Source organism: Podarcis vaucheri (assembly GCF_965113315.1).
Source record: "Podarcis vaucheri genome assembly, chromosome: 3".
Taxonomy (NCBI): domain Eukaryota; kingdom Metazoa; phylum Chordata; class Lepidosauria; order Squamata; family Lacertidae; genus Podarcis; species Podarcis vaucheri.
In genome coordinates this window covers 69,401,925-69,419,825 of record NC_138761.1, presented here as the reverse complement: position 1 = coordinate 69,419,825, position 17,901 = coordinate 69,401,925, and the positions used below count along the sequence as shown (strand labels likewise).

The following is a 17,901-nucleotide window of genomic DNA, read 5'->3' as shown; positions in this document are numbered from 1 at the left end:
TGGGATATATATAAATATAGCAACAAAGTTTTAAACTTTTTGACTTTCCCCCTTCATTTCTTTTGTTCTACTCATATGAAAATCTAATTAAGGGGAATACATCCAACCCTACTGCTCTGGTATGCATGCCTACTCGAGTCCTATTGGTTCATTGGGACTTACTCTCAGATAACTGCGTCTATGATTGCAGCCTAACTGGGGACGGAGTGAAAGTCCTCCTCGGGACTTGACCTTGGGAAGAAATCCTGCGGGCTGGCTCAAATTATGCCCTGATCTTTGAATCATTAATTGCACGCGTGCATTCAAGTACATGCACTTCCACGAACACTGACGGAGCCTCCCACTGATCCAACCCCTCTCATTGGACATCAGCAGCTCCTCTCCTATCACAGCGCCAAGGATTTAACACGATCGAGCAGCGCGCTGTAAAACTCCTTCGATCCCTTGCTCGATCCCGCCTACAAACCAACCGGGATTTATTAATCTTCTCGACAGCTTGCGCGGTGGGGGGAGAGAGGGGGTGGGAAGAAGTGGGGGAAAGGAGAAAACCGGGATCCAAACAAAACGCAAGAGGGCAAGAAACCTGGATCGCTTTGCCCCTTGCGTCAGGAGAGCCGGATCCTTGGGGTTTTACGGCGGCCGAGCTGGGAGCCGGGAGCGGAAGGCAGGGCTGCCGTCCCTTCCCTTCTGGGGACCGGGAGGAAGGATTTCATAGGATCTTCCCCTGCCGAAGCCGCAGCGAGCGCCGCGCGAGTTCCCGCCTCCTGCCTTCGCTCATTCATTCCCGCCGCCGCCGCCAGCAGCTGCTGCTCCATTATGAGCGGCTCCTTCCTGGTTCCTCGTTGCCAGACGCGCGACTTGGACGGCGAGCCTGAGGCGGCGGGAGCCGGGAAGAGGAGGCGGCAGCAGCAGCAGCAGCAGGAGGAGAAGCCCGGCGAGAAGCCCTCCTTCCCCGCGCCCGGCGCCTCTCGGGGCTCCTGCGCCGCGTAAAGAAGGAAACCCAAACAACCCGCGACGGGTAAGGACTGGTCGCCGCGAGGGGCTGCTGGGCTCAAAGTTTCCGCCGCGGTCCGGGAGCTTTGGGTCTGTTTCTCCCCCCCCCCCAACACCTCCGTCCCCTCACGATCAGCAGTCGAGCTTATGCAATAGAGCCAGTCTTGTCCCAGGAGAAAATGCAAGCGCCCTCGGGATTTCTCGCGCTTTTGGCTCCCTAAAGCGCGCCAGCCAAAGGGTCGGCGCGTCTGGTTCGAGCCCGCCCGGGGATGGTTTGTGGGCAGGATTTATGCATGGCAGGGGGTCGGACTAGATGATCCTCGGGGGGCGCCGTCCAACTCTACGATGCTTTGATTCTAAGCCCCGGACAGGAAAGGCTGCCTTGTTTTGCTCGTTTCCAGGGGGAACTCTCCGAAATAATGGTTTGTGGGGAGGGGGGTTCTGTCCGTCGGGATGGGGGTGAAAGTGGGAAGGTATGGAACTTGCTTTTCCTTCTCAAAAGCGTGGGAGTTTGGTACAGGAGCAAATTGGGTGAGGGGCTGTCCCCACTTTTGCTTCAAGCACGTCCTGGTGCTGTTTGATACCTGCTCTTGAAAGTCTCCTTTGCCCAAGTTGTGCGCATGTGTGAATGTTGGTGATTCGTGATAGGAAGCGGACAAGAATCTGGTGTATATGTATATGTACGTGTGTGTGTGTGTGTGTGTGTGTGTGTGTGTTCTAGCTAGTGGAGGGATTATATCTGCAGGTGTAAATATCAACAAGTGCCCTCACTCCCCAGCCATCAGGTGGGCAATTCAGGACTGCATTCTTGTACACACTTACTGCTTAGGGAGTCCCGTTGAACTTGGAAGAGCCACAGAATCTGCCTTATATGAAGAATGCCTCAGGTTGAGTCTGACATCGCCAGGTAGGGGCTGGGAGAGAACCTTGCTTGAAACGCTGGGAAGCTGCTGCCGGTCAGTGTAAACAATCCTGAACTAGATGGACCAGTGCTCTGGGTCAGTATAAGGCAGCTTCCCATGTTCCTTCTGAGATATGCATCGGATTGTGCCATCAGTAGCCCTCTTCCAATCCACTGCCCCAAGAGAATTGTCTGTTCCTGTGACCGCTTCTGGAGTAAAAAATAATAATAATGCTCCTGTGATAATTTGGCCTGTTTCTGTGAGCCTTGTAGCTCTATTTCTGTAATAGGCATTTTCCTATTTATTTGCATAAGAGGAGTGTTACTCCAGAAGCAATCAGTGTGATTAGGTAGTCATAAAACACAGGTTCCCAAACTGTTGGCCACCCAAACTTCTTCAAGGTGGTTACAGTGCCTGCATTAAATATCCAGTATAGAGGTGATGATAGCTTTTTGCCTTCCAAGATCATAAACAAGGATTACCGAACTGGGGCTCTGAGGCTCTAAGGCAGGATGCTCTGGTGCTGCCTTTCCCATCTTCTGTATTCCGTCAACCCTATCCCAAGCCCTGCTGGGATAGGCTGCTGGTTGTGTGGCAATGCTGCAGCCAAGGGTAAGGGTCAAAACATTGGCCGTTTCCCAGCCCTCCATGTTTCATGCTTTTAAGAAACTGCACCCAGTTTCTGCCATCTCAGTCTTCTATATTTCACACTTGGTTGCACTGATGAGGTGCTCTTCCAGGTGACTTTCATGTGTGCCAGACAAAATGATGTATTTTCAAAGGATAGTGTTAATAGCACTTTAGTGGAGGTGTTCTTGGAGGTGGGGCAGAGCTGTTGCAACAAGCACTGATAAACCTGCTACTGGCACAGCCTCCCTTAGCCTTGAAGGCAAGTAGGTAGCTGATATGAAGACGTGCCGAGTTGCCAGCTGAACAGTGTGCATCTGGAGAGAAGAAGAGTTATTGCCATAAATACTAACAGGATGAGCTAAGCTGGTCCCCCAGTAGCTTAGGAACGAAAGCTTTGGTTTGTTCACAATATTTTCTAAATCTGGTCAAATACTGTAATTAGGAGAGATGCTGGTTGTGCATCACCTTCTGCCCTGGAAACTCTTAACCCTTATCCCAGACTGGAAGCTAGTTCTATTAATGAGTTGCAAAAAAAAAAAAAAAAAAAGAGGCAGTTCATGATTGCTTACAGTAAGTGTTCCACTTCCTCCTTACTATACCGTATTTCTCCTGTTCTGTTCCAAGATCTGGTGCCAAAATGGCCTCAGCTAATCACTGTATGAACTACAGTGGTACCTCGGGTTACATACACTTCAGGTTACAGACAGTGCAAACCCAGAAATAGTGCTTCAGGTTAAGAACTTTGCTTCAGGATAAGAACAGAAATTGGGCTCCGGCGGCAGCAGCAGCAGGAGGCCCCATTAGCTAAAGTGGTGCTTCAGATTAAGAACAGTTTCAGGTTAAGAACGAACGAATTAAGTACTTAACCCGAGGTACCACAGTAATAGTGAACCCCAAAAGAAACACAGTGAGAACTGAGTGTGCTTGGTGGCCATGACTTTTTTTTTGGGGGGGGGGTGTTTGGAAACATGGGGGGAGGGCAGAATGGAATATCTTTTGGGAGGGCGTTGTTGGAACCCTGAACATTCCATATGGCTACATTTTGTCGCAGGCCCCTTGTATGTGTGGATTATTTCTGCAGCCAATCAGAACGCGTTCTTCTTCATGGATTGCAAAAAATATGAAATGGCAAGTTGAAACACAAATCCACCCTGATGGGTGCACACACAGAGAGATTAGTCTGCTTCTGCACACAGGCCTTCCTTGCTGTGTCTGGCAAATACATGCTCAGAAACTCCTTTTGAAAACAGCTCGGGAAGGAAATAATTGTTTGCTCAGCAACGTATTGATCATAATTAGTGTTTTCCCCCCATGAAAGTTGCAGTGATATCATAATTAACTACTAGATGTTTTATCAGTTGCAAGTCACATAGGTCTTCAGTTCTATGCACAGCAAAGGCAGCAAAAGTACATAAAGTACTGTACTGTAATCTCCAGTGGTTTGTTGAATTACAGCAATAAAACAGCACAGTGGATTTGCTCCAGCTCACTGTGGGTGCAACGTCCTTGGGCGGATCCCCATAGGGCATAATGTTTCCCCTTCCCCCTTTCCCCTCACTTATGGGCACTCAGTGCACCAGACCATTACAGGAAAGGAGACTTCTAGCTCAAGTTCCATGACTGAGTGGGAGGAGGAAGAGGAAGAGGAAGAGGAAGAGGAGGGCTGGATGGGGATCTGGAAAGTGTACAACACTTTTCCTCCATAAAACACAAGTCTAGAGTGAGAGTCTAGGGTGATGTCTGCTGTTTCCAAGATCTCTTTCCATTGTGAGACTTTTGTGGGTGAGCTGAGTTTGTTTGAATGCTGAGTGAGAACCCGAGACTGAGAGGAAGGGTTTGTTAGAAGGAAAATGAATTTGTATACAGTATATTAGTAACTTTGTATAAATGTACCATTTTTATATGTAACTGTGTATTTTCATACTGTTCTGTTTAAGTTTTCTGTTGTTGCTTCAGTTTTTTTGTACCCCGCTTAGAGATATTTTTATTAGGTTAAGCGGTATGGAAATTCAATAATCACTACTCAAAGTGTGCACACTGAAAAGGGTAGTGGGGAGGATGTAGGGCTGTTAATCCCTGTCAGGAGCCTTTGCACCCGCAGCATGTAATCTTTAAAAACTGGATCCTGGTCATTGACAGTAATAAAGTGAGTGATTCATACTCTTCAAAAATAGATTTTATTGCAGCAATTCAAAACAGTGGGATTATTGAGTTGTAATCTCCAAACTACAACAAGCTTATCTTTCTCTTCTGGTTTAATAAATATCTCCACGTGGTGACTATGTTTGGCATTATTTTTTTACTGCCATGTGCCCAGGCACCAATTCAGGGGGTGCAGCTTCTCTTGCATTGAGTTACAGCAATGGGGAAATGTTTCTTTTGAATTTTCACTTGAAGTACAGACATGTGCACTTTTAAAAGGAGCTCCTGATACATCACAGTCACAGAGTTTTGTCCTGACTTATTTAGAACTTGCTCATTTAACCCTGTAAAAGGTTAAAGCATTTATTAATTTGCCTATCTTTGGGCACTAAGTGAAAACTTTTCTCTATAACCAAGCTTTTGGCTGATTAAACAATATATGGCCTTTTAAGTGTGTTTGTCGGGCAACTGGTTTGTTTGGTTTTTTTGTTACGTACTTTGTGTTCTCCTTTTGTTTTTTTATGTTGTAAACCACCCTGATATCTTCAGATGAAGGGCAGTATACAAATTAAAAAACTAAACCTGGGTTGTGTTTGATACTTACTTACTTACTTACTTTTACTAATCTGTTGCTGTTGTTGTAATATTGTGTTTTTATGTGGTACACAGTCTTGTTATTTTTTATGTAAGTGTGGTTTATAAATATGTCAATTAAAATGTATAATGTTTTGAGGGGAGGGTAATTATTGCCTACCAAAAAGTGCAGAGGTTACATAGTCTCCATGAAACCCAATTTTCTATGCACTTTCTTCCTGTTTGCCTTGCAAACAAGACTGAAAAGCACAGGAACCTTTCAAGTTCTTTTTCAGGCATTAGCTTCAGGATACTTGGTTGGTCCCTGCTCCTGCCAACCTAGCAGTTCGAAAGAAAGCACGTCAAAGTGCAAGTAGATAAATAGGTACCGCTCCGGCAGGAAGGTAAACGGTGTTTCTGTGCGCTGCTCTGGTTTGCCAGAAGCGGCTTAGTCCTGCTGGCCACATGACCCAGAAGCTGTACGCCGGCTCCCTTGGCCAATAAAGCGAGATGAGCGCCGCAACCCCAGAGTCAGCCACGACTGGACCTAATGGACAGGGATCCCTTTACCTTTTACTAATAAGACTGAATATTTTCCTACCTGGCTGTGCTAGGTTGCTGATCACTAGGGGTGCTTGGAGATCAAAGAGTGGTCTGGATTACCAATGAAGTGTAGACCCGAAGAGTTCTGCCACTACTATTATGGTGTCAAGACTTTTAGTGGCAGTTCTGTTGTCTCATATTAAAATCGCAACCCCTGCTTTCACAAAATGGATTATTGCAATAACGTTTGCATTTGAAAAAAGCAATGATAGTCTTCCAATATTCACCTGCAGTGAATCTCTTAAAAGCATAATCTCTTTTGTTCTCTAGAATCCTTCCAGTGAGGTGTGTTTGAAATATCAAAAGCATTTACCTGCTAGACATTCCATGTATCTGCTGTCTCATTTAACTGGGCCATTCTCATGTAGCTGCTGATTTGCCTTGGAGCTTGCAGATCACTGGTCTGCTCACATGGCATGCAAATGTCCCAGTGTATTGCGAGGAGCATCTGTTGAATGAAATGACTGTGATATGAAACACCTTAATGTGCAAATGCTTTCTGCGGGGGGGGGGGGGGCTTGTCACATCTATGTCTATCCATAGCTTTCTGTTGTTGTGCTATAGTTAAATGCAAGGCTGCTTTTGCCCCCTTTTGTGATGTGGATTAATAATTTGCCATACATTTGCACTTTGGTTTTCCTTTACTGGTTGGTTATCAGGTACAGCATTTTTGCCTAAGAGCAGGTGCATATGGTATTAGAAATAATACCTAGCTTGTAAATAGTATGATGTTTATAAAACTCTTCATATATGTGGAACACAAAACAGTGGTTTAAAGAAAGGAACTTGCAAAGATACAGTTACTGGTATTCAACTAAGTTCATTGTGTTCATAAATTTCAGTGGGTCTACTTTGAGTCAAACTTTGTTGAATATCACCCAATATCTTTTCAGGGGTTTGATTGATAATCCTGAATGTGGCAGGATGCATCCATGTCTGGTTATGTAATGGCATTCTCCTAAATGATTAGCTGTCATCTTAGAAACCTAACAAAGTAATTTAAACCTATGTCAGGCAGCTTGCATACTTGGCAGCTTGTGGTTTGGAGGATTTTTCAATTCTATGTTGAACGTAACCTCCTTGCAATTTAAACCAATTACAGAAGGATTGAATTACCACCACGCGGGTTATAAACACATGGGCTATGTTTAGCTTGACCTGAAATGGCAAGGGAATACTGTGATGGTGTCCTCCCTGCACCCTCATGGTCCATTTGCATTCCTGAAACTATCATAAAGAAGTTCACCTTCTTCTTTTCCTGGACATCAGAAACATTGGTCTTTTACCCTCCATAAGATGATCTGCTTAGCCTACCACTATCCATTCCCTAAGTTTTCCCTACAGCAGAGTGTGTACAGTACTTGGAAACCACAAATCCTAAACCTAGGATATCAGCCAATTGTTCTAGGGACTTACTGACCCCCAAAGAGCCAGGCCACTAAGAAAGAGAAGTCTCTGCTTGATGCCTCACCAAAGACAACCTGCTAACCTGCTTGACTGTCATGCCTCTCAAACAAGAAGTGTTGAGACTTTTAGGACCATGAGGGAACTCAAACAAAATTTCTTCAGATCTTTCTAAGCAGCCTCAGAATCCCCAGAGTTCTTTCCGTAACATCCATCACTCTCCAGAATGACTCAGTTTTTCTTTTTATGTAGAAGTAACTTACAGAAACTCAAGAATTCCCACTTTACTTTTTCACTACAGTGGTACCTCGGGTTAAGTACTTAATCCGTTCCGGAGGTCCGTTCTTAACCTGAAACTGTTCTTAACTGAAGCACCACTTTAGCTAATGGGGCCTTCTGCTGCCGCCGTGCCGCCGGAGCACGATTTCTGTTCTCCTCCTGAAGCAAAGTTCTTAACCCGAGGTACTATTTCTGGGTTAGCGGAGTCTGTAATCTGAAGCGTATGTAACCTGAAGCGTATGTAACCTGAGGTACCACTGTATCGCGGTGCATCCCCTTGTTCTTGTTCTCACCAGAACTGGCTTTTTATTGTATACCTCTGAATACTAGGAAAATTCCTAACAGGAAAACCTTATTAAAGCTACAGATAGAGAAATGTAAAAACATTCCTAGCGCCTTCTCTTGGAGTTCCAATTACAGTGATTGCTGAGCATTTCTAGGCACAAATTTGGGATTTCCAGGTCCAAGTGTTTTTTATTTTTATCTTTTTGCCCCACCATTTTCCCCACGAAAACCCACTCTTTACTGCTGAATCAGTGCAAAGAGCAATCCATGGAAAACCTGAATTGCCGTTTGCTCTGATTCAGCAGTAAAGATTGGACTTTCCTGTGGAAAATGTCAGGGCAAAAAAGAAGTGCTCAGATGCAGACTTGGAAAGTGTGGACGTATGCCTAAAAAGCATGGCACAAAAAGATAAACGTGGATGGTGCAGGATTGTTTTTCATGCTTTATTAAACGCCTAAAGCCACTGCACTCAGGTAGTTCACTTCCATGTGATAATCTCATAAAATAATGCTTTTACATGTAGTGTACTTTAGACTCATTAGCCATTACCTTTTGAACTTCCACTTTTCTAATTTCCCTATTTACCTCATGGTATCTATTTACCTCATGGTAATTCTCCAGAGCTTTCAATTCTGAAATCTGTTACCTCTTATGACAGCGCTCGGCCTCCTCTCACTTCTCACTTTTGCGCCATTTGTTAAATTTCCTCTTTTTGTCCTACCTGGGGAATGGAAAGAGAGAAGCATTTATTCAACCTTAAGAGAGATTCCTGCATCCTATGACTCTGAAACTTTGCTTTGTGATCGCAGCCCATCAGCCAGGTTACAGCCCATGTGACTGCAGTTTGTAGCCAAGCGGATTAGAATTAGCTTTAGAGAGTGGGTTTTATAAGGCACTGAATCAAAAGCTTAACTGAAAATACAACACAGCAACCACTTCCTCAGTTCCTACTAATTTGATTGTCTCGGGGAAATGTGTCAGTTTTGTCTGGGTGGATTTGTCATGCAAAAATCCATTTTGCTTATCTTGGATGGTTTTGAAACTTCCTAGATATTCTGTGATTTTTCTTCCCCTGTGTTAAAGGCAAAGAGTTGGCATATCAAGATTGCCTAGGATGCTTTTGTGCCTTTTCCTTTTTCAAAAAAAAAATCCTAAATATGTGTTCTTTTTTCATTTTGTCATAATTCACTGACATCTCACCCACAGTCTCTCTCCCAGTTCTTCTCTAGACAAACCAGACATGCTGGTGGTGACTGTCTTCTTCCCAAGAGGAAGCAGAAGTTGAACTTGTGGGCTGCTGATTTGTGCAAATGAAATATGCTGAATTGTGCAGACATTTGGTCCCAAATGTATTTTTGATACATCCATTAGGAATGGCTCTCTGATACTATTTATTGGCTGCCCCACCTCACCTGCCAAAGGAGAGCCTTACAAATATCAGTAATAAGACCACTCTTGCCCTCACGCCCATACATACAATCTAGAAGACAATACAGTGGTACCTCGGGTTACATACACTTCAAGTTACAGGCTCTGCTAACCCAGAGATAGTGCTTCAGGTTAAGAACTTTGCTTCAGGATAAGAACAGAAATCATCTCCAGCGGCAGCAGTGGGAGGCCCCATTAGCTAAAGTGGAGCTTCAGGTTAAGAACAGTTTCAGGTTAAGAACAGACCTCCGGAACGAATTAGGTACTTAACCCAAGGTACCACTGTATATGAATGGAAAAGGAATTGGTAGGGAGGAAGAAAAGCAAATGGGCTTGGACACTCAAACACTTTGTCATGTCCACTGGCTTCCAGTCAGTTTCTGGGTCCAACTCAAGGTACTTGTTTTAACCTTTAAAAACCCTAAGAGACTTAGGGCTATTTTAGTTGAGGATAATTTCCTTCCACATAGTCCTGCCTGTGAGCCTCCTGAATGCCTGACCTGGATGACAGTAGAACTGGTGTTAACCAATTTGGCCAGAGGAGCAAAAGTCATGAAGCTAGCCCAAGTTTTCCAATCTTTCACATGGATTAACCTGGACAAGAAACAATAATATCCTTAAGTGGCTAGTTAGCAAATGGCTGAGAGATGAGAGCCTACCAAGTACCAGTCGTGGTTCATTTGTTCATCGTTGCTATCTCCACTAAAGTGCTTTCCAGTGTTCAAGCCTATAAAACTAAAGCTTTGCACTCTTGAATTTTGTAAGCATAAGTGTTGAGGATTTCAAATCATGTTATAAGCTCTTGAGCTGTTAACAGTGTTCACTACTTGGCTCCAGTTTGCAAACTTTTCTTTATGCTTCGTGGGACTGGAAACTTTGAGGAAAACTTAGAGTTTCAGTGTCCCAATGAGTGAATGTTTCTTTTTCTTCTTGAAATAGTTTGGATTCAACCTATTTTCTTTTAAATTAGAAAATGGGCGAGGGCAGGAATTTTTAATAATTGGGTTGTATCCACTCAGAATAGACCTACTGAAACTAAGACTTTCTCACTTGGGTCCATTAATTTTAATGGGTTTACTTTGAGTAGGATAAAACCCATTGTCCTTTCTCACTTGCTGCTTCTTACCCTGTGTCCTTGAAAATAAGAACTGCAAGTAGAGTCTGTAATCTATACAGTTCTTTAATGTACACCTAGAGACTTGGGCAGAACTTCGGTTATTTTATTCAACCACATTTCAGGCTACATCATGGACTCTGAAATTCTGCCGTCTGCTATATGGGTTGACTGGTGGCAGTGACCACTGCTGTTAAAAAAAGAAGGTCAGAATAACTTGCTGAGCATGTGGAATTGACAAAACAATACTATTATTGTTTACGTCGGAGTTCCACTGTGCTCAGTGCTTTAGAATTGGAGCTTCAGAGAACAAAACTTCTGAATAAACGTCAAGTGTCTTTCTGTGTTCAATGCATTGACACACTTTCCAGGAGTAAGCCCCATTGAACAAGTTTGTATACATAAAATTATCTAGAATAACACCATTAAACACAACTTTACTGTTGAGTAAACAGTCAGTCTTGCAGTTGTCTGGATTGGAGCCTTAATTCAGATTTGGAGTTTAGTTCATATAGATGGAAGATTTATAGGCAACTTTACCAGATTAGGGGCGCTGTGGTAGATTGTACAAAATATGAAACTGGCTTCCCAAATCTTTTCTGATACCATCTGTCCCTTTTGCATATTATTATCAATTATTCTGGTATTTGAAACTCATGTGTTGAAACCTTAGTTAATGAAAACATGTTGACTTTTCTTTGCTTTATGTTTGTCTCTCTTACCCGACCCCCCTTGTGTGAAAAATGCAGAAATTACTTGAGACTCATGAGCTGAACAATCTAATTTAGCACAGTGGGCTATCATGAGTCATAATTAGGAAGATCACAGCCAATTTCAACGCATGTTAGGCACACTTTATTGCCACCAGCTGAAACTTTTCCCATTAAAATGTACATGACTACCTAAAAGAGAGGTTTGTTCTCTGTGTGCTTCATACTGGGTTTTCCTTTTATATTTGTACAGCAGTGCTTGCCTTAAGTGGTATTTCTTCATAGTCAAGAATCAATTACTTCCGTGTAATTACTTCCATGTTTCAAAGTACACTCCCACCAGTTGTGTCCCCTCCAAGATGGAAGAACAGAGAGTTCCAGCTTTACTATCAATGTTCAAAACTAATGAATCAGCCTCTTAAGCCATGAGCTGGCTTAGAAATAATTAGTTTTAAAATAATAAGTTTGGGCTTATCTGCCTTTTGGTTCCTGAGCGGAAATTATATTCTCGTCTTTATAATAATCAGGGTTGTGTTGTTGTTTTTAACTAACTTAATCACATCTTTTCTGTTATTTTTTATCAAGGTTCTAGCCTAACTTGTCACACCCAGTTCAGCAATAAAGCAAACTAGCACTGTTTGTATTTGTTGTAACCAGTGTGTGGCGGCTTTTGCAATCAATTTGTCAAAAGTCCGTTCCTCAGATTTGTCAGGTTGTCAGAGAAAATTCCTCAAAAATACGTAGGATTTCCGCCCTGTCTTCGCTTGCTTCTGTGCAGGCACAGTCAGAAATTTGCCCTTTGATTCAGAGATACTCAGGACAAGCCCGATTGGCTCTGAGTAATATAATACATAAAGCTTAATGGCATTTTATCTGTACATACTAAAGAGACCTTTCTTTTCTGAGATAAGTGTTTCTTTAAAATATCAGCCAGCTGTTTTTGTGCCCTGTGAAGAGCAAATATAAAAAATTCAGCAGCAGCGTTCTTGTTCTTTTTTACTCTTAACACACAGTCTTTTAAATAGCTTCTCTGGAGTGGGAGAGTTCAGTAAAAGCTCATGCTAATGAAGTCTCCAGAGGAAATGGGAGTTCTTTGCTAATCTGCTATTAGGATTTATTTAAGGCTGCCTGAAAGATGGATTGTGTCTCTTGCTGATCTGGCCACACTTATGTAAACCGGTGGAATCTTGTTCCCTAAAATTACAGAAGCAGCCTGGCACTTTTGTGTGTTTGAATGAACATGTGTATGTTATGTATTCAATGGTCTGTGTTTGCCTGAGCTTGAGTCTGGAGTCTGGATTCTGAGTCCCTGTGTTCTGATTCAATACATGATATCCAATCACAGAACAATTCAGGATTTGGACCTCTACCATTGGCCCTTAAACTCTGAGTTATGATTCGCAGCTTGGAAGTCTAGACAGCCAATCACGTTGGGAGTGGGAGTGGCTCAGACCTTCAGAAATGTATAAGCAGTTGCTTTGCTCCTGTTGTCTAGTTCTGTCAGTTCAATAAAGGTTCTTGCTGCTACCACTGTATCTTGCCTCGTGGGAACCCACCTACACTTCAGTGTACTCTGGGAAAGGTACAAAAACCCACATCTTAGAACACATGTTATATTTATATTTCTGCCTGATTAGTTAAGAAACGTTCCACCCTTAACCTTGCAGTATGAAAGCTCAAAAAGATTTGGAGGCAGAAGTGGGTGGGTATGGGTATGGGCATACATAACTTGAACAAACAGTGATTTCTTTCTGCCTTGTCTTGGCAAAATGTTGTAAATGATTATAATTCTCCCTAAGAAACCTAGAGCATTTCTGATCTACTCATTTCATTCTTTGTGATCCTGCTATCATAGGTTTATTAATCCAAACAAGGTATCAGGACAGGACACTAAGGAATATTTGTGACAGGTTGTGTTTTGACTGTGAACAGATGACCTCTTTTATTCTCTCTCTCTCTTTAAAAAAAGCTACATTCACATCTAATCCGGAAATAATGACTCATCCAATTTTTATTTTCACTATAAATTAATGGCTTTCTGGATCCTAGCTATAAAAGGTATGAGAAATCACTCTGCATATGAAACATTTAGAGACTGTGCCATGTTAGGGTCACCAGAAGAGCACTGGGCTGTGGTGCCAAGAATCATGACATAGATGCCCTTTTTATGTCTTAATAGTGGTATTATGTTTTCTGCATTAAGTAGCCATTTGAACTTACGTACATAGTAAAAGAGAGAGTTCTGAAAAGTAGTGGGGTGGGTGGGGGTGAAGTGCAACTGATTCATACTTCCTGTACCCCCTTTTTCCATATCCAAAGTAGCTATGAAACTTCCTGGCCAGAATAGAAGATGTGGGGTGTGGGGTATACTCCATAAATAGTTGAAATGGAGAAATGTTTTGCTCCTACCACATCATCATCTGTATTAGTAAAATGAGGTGCCCATATGCAGGTACTTCAGGATCTTAAATAAGATACAGTATAGGAGAATGGAGAGCTTTCGGTGGAAGGTGTCCTACATCCCCGCAAACTCCAAAAACCAACGACACACTTGTAGAAAAATCTTATGCACAATAACTTTCTTTGAATGTTGGGTGATTCCTGCTGGCTGAGGAACAGGGATACCCAAAGGGAGGGAGCAGCCTCAAGGTCAATACAATGCAATATAAAGTTCAGTGCTGTGGCCTGAGAGGTTTTCTTTATAACTGATTTGTGATCTTCCTCTTTGCTTGAAGATACTTGGGAAAATGCTGTGAAAATGCTTTAAGAAAACATTTTGAAAAATGCATTGAATTTTGCATAACTCACTTTCGCCATCTAGTGTCTCATTCATATATTGCACTTTGCAACACATTTAAAACGTTTTATTTGCAGCTTTGTAGATGAGTCCACAGGCTTAGCTTAGTTGCTCTTGGGTCAGACCCAATAAAAAGAGGCAAAAATAATAGCCAAGAAATCTTTAGCTCCATAACTTCCTTTAGTTTTGGACACTGGGCATGATCCACCCAAAGTGAAGCATACTTAAAACCAATTCATTTTAATGAGAGAGATAAATTAAACTCTTTCTGTTGAATTGGGTGGGACATAGATGGGTTGAATAGATTGCACTACATTTCTCCCCACACCATTTCCATATCTTACCATTTTCCTTCCTCCTTTGTGCTACCATCTAAAACTACAAGTCATTGTTCTCTTTGAAACTCATCCTGTGCTGCTTTTCCTCTCATTTTCTTCATCCTTTTTTCATCATAGTTGTCTTTAGCAGAAGGGCTTATGTAGGCTGATAGATTTAGGATTCTAGCGAGAGCATCCATCTTCCTTAAAACACAGTAGGTATGGCAAGACAGCTGTGAGGTGGATGATAAATCTGTCCATTATGTATCTAGAGGGCGATTGATGGATGGTTGTTTGTGAAGCCTTTACTATTAAGTCCTTTAATGAGGAGTTTTATGTAGCAAGCAGGTAGGAGAATCACCTTTAGCCATATACTTGAGTGACTGACTCTTCATGTATAAGTCATTTTTCTTTACCATTGTGTTTAAAAGTCAAGAATCCTTACATATTAGGCTACAGCATCATGGAGCCCACTTCAGGTCAGATATAATAAGCACTTGAACAAAAACATTTCCCATGGAGAGGAGGCTGGATGTCAGTTTTCAAAAGCTATTGTAGTAAGCAGGGAGCCTGTTGACAGGCAACAACAATAAGGAGGGCAATAACTTTTTTATGGGGCTCTAATAAATAAACCCCTTTTCCCCCTCTTTCTGCCCCACAGCCTGTGCCATCACACCCCCCATTTATTTTGCCTCTTGTTGGCTAGATTGCAAATAGTTTTATATTTTTTTAAAAATTACTACACAACATTAGGTGCTTATAAATAATGTAAAACATTTTTTTTTGTCAAAGTGAAGACATTAACTGGGTCAACCCTTGTATTTCTTAAGCTTGATTCACTAAAATAACAGCAAGAGAGGATATCTGACACCTATCTTAGCCAAGCACTGCTCCCTTGGGAAAGACATGGTCTGATGACTTCTGCTTCTGAAATGGAAATTGCTGGATTCAGCGCATTTATAAAGATTTGGCCCTACATCAGGGATTTGAGCCCACCCAGGAGAATCCAGACCAGTTTTGTGTTTGTTTTTTGTGGGTATATTCTGGAACATGTCAGTGATGCAGTAATACAGTTGGGTTACAGACGCTTCAGATTACAGACTCTACCTAACCCAGAAGTAGTACCTCGGGTTAAGAACTTTGCTTCAGGATGAGAACAGAAATCGTGCTCCGGTGGCGCAGCAGCAGCGGGAGGCCCCATTAGCTAAAGTGGTACCTCAGGTTAAGAACAGTTTCAGGTTAAGAACGGACCTCCGGAACGAATTAAGTTCTTTACCCGAGGTACCACTGTAGTGCATTTGTGGTGGATGTATACTGGACCATCCAGACATAATTTTTCAATTTTCAATTGGATTTTATATGCAATTTGATTGTAGCAAGACCTCTCTGTGGTTTACAAGATATATTAAAAGTGTCAATGAAAACAGTTTAAAACATCTGAAAATAATTAAAGTGAAGGAGATAAAACACGTCAACAGCTATTTGTCTTTGTTCAGGCTTGCCTAAACAAAAATGGTTTAAACAGGCACTGGAAAGAGTACTGATGTTGATCGGCAAAGTACTGTATCTTAAAGATGGATTTCTTGCAACTTCATTAGTTCTGTGATGCTTCCCAAAAGTTTTTGCGTTATTGCTGTCTGGTGGAGGGGCACTCTTGCGCTACAGTGAAATAAAAGGGATGTATGAAGGGCTCTTCAGTTTGCAGTGGGGGGGGCAACATTGGAGAAGCCTGAATGAACCAGGTGAGTCTTATTAATTTCTGTTAGTTTTAACCTTTGATCTTCAGTGGCAAGAGCTTGGGAAACAATAATGCTTGCAGATACAGAGGATTGCCCCACTCTGGCAGTCTGCAGAAAGTATGAGTATATATGCTGTTCCATATTGCATATATTTGGGGGCGGGGAGGAGGTCTCATTTCCTGGCCTAACCCGGGCACAAATGGGAACTCTGAGTTAGCAGGTCCTCTGCTTGTAGCAGACTAAGGTAGTCTTTGGAGTCTGTCTTGGCCTTAGAGAATCTTTCAGCAGAATGGTGTGCTTGGGAAACTGACTGGGACTCAGATCAAGATGGTTTTATTGTAGTTCCACTTTAGGTTAACCTTGCCACACCAAACCTTATGGATAGTATTGAAGATTGGAGAGTGGGAAGAAGGATACAGGTATGTACGGTGAGAAAACTGCAGAACAGGTTTAGGGTGTGTGTGTGTGTGTTTGAAAATGGTTGTGTATCTGTGGTAACCAACATGGTTGCTTCTGGATGTGGTGGAGTTGAACTCCCATCAGCCTTATCCAACATGGCCAGTGGCTGGGATAAGAGTTGTAATCCAGCGACATCGAGAGTGTGCCATATTTGCTACCCCTGCTACTTGAAGGATGTTGTTATAGCCCTCAAATCTACCAATTGTCCTTTTATTCTACCCACTGAATCTGCACAATGAGATTATTTGGGGACCTAGTCCAGTGTGAAAGCACGTCAAAGTGCAAGTAGATAAATAGGGACTGAATGGCGGGAAGGTAAACGGCGTTTCCGTGTGCTGCTCTGGTTTGCCAGAAGCGGCTTAGTCATGCTGGCCACATGACCCGGAAGCTGTCTGCGGACAAACGCCAGCTCCCTCAGCCTATAGAGCCAGATGAGCGCGCAACCCCAGAGTCGGTCACGACTGGACCTAATGGCCAGGGGTCCCTTTACCTTTACCTTAGTCCAGTGTTAACTGCCGTTTGACAGGCCCTCTGCTTATTTACAGTGGCTCTTGTGTCCTGGGAAGGGCAAGGTCGGCTGCCATCTTTAAGAGGAGTGCTTGTGTTAGAGGTGGTGATACACCACAACGTCTTGTTGCCAGTCCCAGTTGTACCACATTATTGCTGAACAGTGACAAACCAAAGGTGATGTGAAACACAATTTGGGAAACGCTGAAGGCAATAATTAAACAGAGAGCCAGTAAGGCATGATTTTAAAAATCAAAGATATTAATGAGTTGATGTGTGTGGATGGATTTACTGTGGATGAGCAGCATCCCTCCCACTCAACAATTTTCTAGATGAAAGACTTGTGATTCAGATGAATTAGGCACTCTCGCTACTAACTGTTTGCAGGTTGAAGCTGTAGAGGCAAGGCTACAAGAAAAAAGGTGTTTTTATCATAGCGAGCAAAGCCATTCATTGAACGGTAACTAAGGTAATCACTTATGGATCTGATCTGCAAGCAGAACAATGAAACAAGCAAATAAAATATGTTACCACTACCTGCCCCCCCCCAATTGACTTAACAAAGTCAGGGATATTCCAATTAAGTGCCATATTTATAATTACATACCAGGTAATTAACCTTTTAATTGACATTCTTGAATCTACCTTGATGTGACTTTTTGAATTCCCTCTTGGTTTTTTGATAGTATTTTAAACAAAAATGCATGTTAAGTAATTGCTACTTTTAACCTTTTCAGGAGGAAAACAGGGAAGGAAGCTCAGCGAATGCTTCATTTTGTGATTAAGCGTCAGTTTTGTGGAAAATAATGCAGATGAACTGTGTTTAAATATCCATATGAAGGAAAAAAAACCTCATTCTGTTGTCGTATGTTACTTTTCTGTAGGCTAGGTCTCCTTCACTTCTTTTGCAGTGCAGAGACTTTTTAATAAAGTTGTATTCAGGAAGGTTTTCTGAAGATAACTTTGCTTTGTGCTCTGACATCTTTGGGTAAGGAAAAGGGTTTGACAACAGGCTGCTT

The 17,901-nt window shown here is 42.5% G+C and overlaps 1 protein-coding gene across 1 annotated transcript in view; it reads left to right on the top strand.

Moving 5' to 3' along the window:
- The first annotated feature begins 538 nt into the window (after nt 1–538).
- PKIB (cAMP-dependent protein kinase inhibitor beta) overlaps nt 539–17,901 on the top strand; it is a 36,643-nt gene continuing 19,280 nt past the window's right edge. The window contains exon 1 of the mRNA XM_082216200.1: nt 539–1,018. The gene's annotated coding sequence lies outside the window, so the exon portion shown is untranslated. The remainder of the gene's footprint in view (nt 1,019–17,901) is intronic.